At 45.7% G+C, this 2,832-nt stretch overlaps 1 protein-coding gene across 3 annotated transcripts in view; it reads right to left on the bottom strand.

The window, feature by feature from the left end:
* The window catches only part of LOC126934205 (cytochrome c oxidase subunit 7A-related protein, mitochondrial), a 723,522-nt gene that overhangs the window by 465,754 nt on the left and 254,936 nt on the right, over nucleotides 1–2,832 (bottom strand). The window lies entirely within an intron of this gene.

Raw genomic sequence — 2,832 nt, 5'->3', positions numbered from 1 at the left:
GAATGGCCTAAAGAGCTATTCGGTACTCTGAATTCCCCAAAGGCAAGGACCAATATTTACCCACCTCTGATATCTCCCCTGGAACCTTACACAGTACCTGGAACACAGTGGACTCTCTACAAATACCAAATTGGGAATTAACTCTTACTATAAACACTGGGCGTCAGCCCTGGTTCTTCCGGGCTCCAGAACTAACATATGAGTAGATTTCTCCAGGTAGATAGGAGTGAAGTAAACCCCAAAGAATCAGGAACTAGAGCTAAGTAAAGAATAAACCCCGAGAAACTTTGAGTAAAAAAGGATACTATTTGCACATTGCATATTGGAAAACAAGTAGAAAGTCCAAAAACAAAATAAAAACTTACAGCAAGAAGAAAAAAACAAAGCCCCACAAACTCTACAGCTTAAGTTAGCCTAACCACAGCTGAGATACTGCTTCTCAAAGAACTAAATGACAAGTTGAGAGACAGGCCCCGTTGTCAGGTCAGCTGTTCTTGAGAAGAAACTAAATTCAAAACTAGACAAAACTCTCTCACTACTAAAAATGTATATAGACAGGGAAGCATTTTTTCAAGTTATACTAATAAGTTGACTTGGATGCTTTAATAGCTTTCATGAAGAATGCTGAAAATTGTGTAGCATATTTGAGGAACTCCACAACTACTTAGAATAAAAAGAAAAGCAACTTTTTAAAATTTAGCAGTATCTCAAAAATGAAAAACCTAGTTACATGTTCTCATAAAGAAGTTTCACTATTAATATAAAATGCTCCAAAAGTTTAGTTCATAAGACATATTCAAAATATATACCCAATAATCTAAATGTAGACACTAGAGCAGCAACATAATTTTGGTTCTCCAAAGATTACCAAGCATGAAGTAGCAATCTCCTTGGGGTGTTGCCAAACCAGGTGTCTCTACATCCCATGAGATCTTAACACCAACATGCCAAGTATCAGGATCTCCGCCTTCAAGATGAGAGTCGTCCTCACTTTCCTCTTCGGGGCCTGCTCACCAGATTTTCAGCATGATGCCAGCTCACTGCCATTTTCCGCATGCCAGAATAAGGTTTCTCTTTCAGGTGTGGGATTTTCAGAGGATCCATCAATTCAGCAAAGTTACGTCGTATGCTGCTCTGCTCTTTATGTCCACTTCATCTTGTCCATCACAGGATGACCCCACGCCACCACTGGGGAAATCTGCAGCCAAACACACTGGCACAGCATCCTCATTAGCCTTCTCTTTGGCAGCAAGTCCTTCTAAAGCCTAGATTATTTCTATCTGCAGGTAGTCATCGACCCTGAGGGAGGTCTGACAAGCAGCAGCTATTTCAGCCTCGGTGTATTTTATTTTATTTTTTGAGACAGAGTCTCATTTTGTTGCCCAGGCTGGAGTGCAGTGGCACGATCTTGGCTCACTGCAGCCTCTGCCTCCTGGGTTCAAGCGATCCTCCTGCCTCAGCCTCCCGAGTAGCTGGGACTGCAGGTGCATGCTATCACGCTAATTTCTAATTTTTGTATTTTTTTTTTTTTTTTTTTAGTGGAGACAGGGTTTCACCATGTTGGCCAGGCTGGTCTGGAACTCCTGGCCTCAAGTGATCTGCCCACCTCAGTCTCCCAAAGTGCTGGGATTACAGGGCATGAGTTACTGCACCCGACCCTTGGTGTATTTTATATTAGACCCTTTCACTGGCCATGGTACCATAAAGAACCTAGTGTTCAGGTACTTGTAGGTGCAGCCTGGATTACCAATGAGGATGGCAGATACTGGAATGAGCAAATCTTTGCCTCGGATCCTAACCAGGTCCCAAAATAAGCAGCCATGCTTGTGCAGGGTGAGAAAAGCTTCTTGAGCCTCTTTTTTTTTTTTTTTTTTTTGAGACAGAGTCTCGCTCTGCCGCCCAGGCTGGAGTGCAGTGGCGCGATCTCAGCTCACTGCAAGCTCTGCCTCCCGGGTTCATGCCATTCTCCAGCCTCAGCCTCCTGAGTAGCTGGGACTACAGGCGCCCGCCACCACGCCCGGCTATTTTTTTGAAAAACATTTTTAGTAGAGACGGGGTTTCACTGTGTTAGCCAGGATGGTCTTGATCTCCTGACCTCGTGATCCGCCCGCCTTGGCCTCCCAAAGTGCTGGGATTACAGGAGTGAGCCACCATGGCCGGCCTCTTGAGCCTCTTTATGGAGCTCCCCAGATACACTGCCGGCTTCTTGGAGAATTAGTTTAGGATATTTTTCTCTTTTTTTGAGACAGAGTCTTGCTCCGTCGCCCTGGCTGGAGTGCAGTGGTGCTATCTCGGCTCATTGCAACCTCCGCCTCCCAGGTTCAAGCAATTCTCCTGCCTCAGCCTCCCAAGTAGCTGGGATTACAGGTGCCTACCACTACACCTGGCTAATTTTTGCATTTTTAGTAGAGACGGGGTTTCACCATGTTGGCCAAGCTGATCTCGAACACCTGACCTCAGGTGATCCACCCGCTTCGGCCTCCCAAAGTGCTGGGATTACAGGCGTGAGCCACCACGCCCAGCCTAGTTTAGGATATTTCATCTGCCACTGCTGATAGAATTCATCGTCTTTGGGGGGTCAGATAAGGAAGACAGGTGTCTTCAAACTCTTCAAAATGCCTCAGTTTCTTAGCTTTGCACTCTTGTTCCTCGGCAGTCAGGTTCATGCTGGCAGTTCATGCGGCCACTAAAGCCACCTTCCTAAGTCATTAAGATTTTGTTTTTTTGAGACAGACTCACTCTGTCACCCAGGCTGAAGTGCAGTGGGCACAATCTTGGCTCACTGCAACCTCTACCTCCTGGGTTCAAGTGATTCTCCTGCCTCAGCCTCCT

The sequence above is a fragment of the Macaca thibetana genome, chromosome 13 (genome assembly GCF_024542745.1).
Source record: "Macaca thibetana thibetana isolate TM-01 chromosome 13, ASM2454274v1, whole genome shotgun sequence".
NCBI classification, from domain to species: Eukaryota; Metazoa; Chordata; class Mammalia; order Primates; family Cercopithecidae; genus Macaca; species Macaca thibetana.
This window is presented reverse-complemented; position numbering and strand designations above follow the sequence as displayed.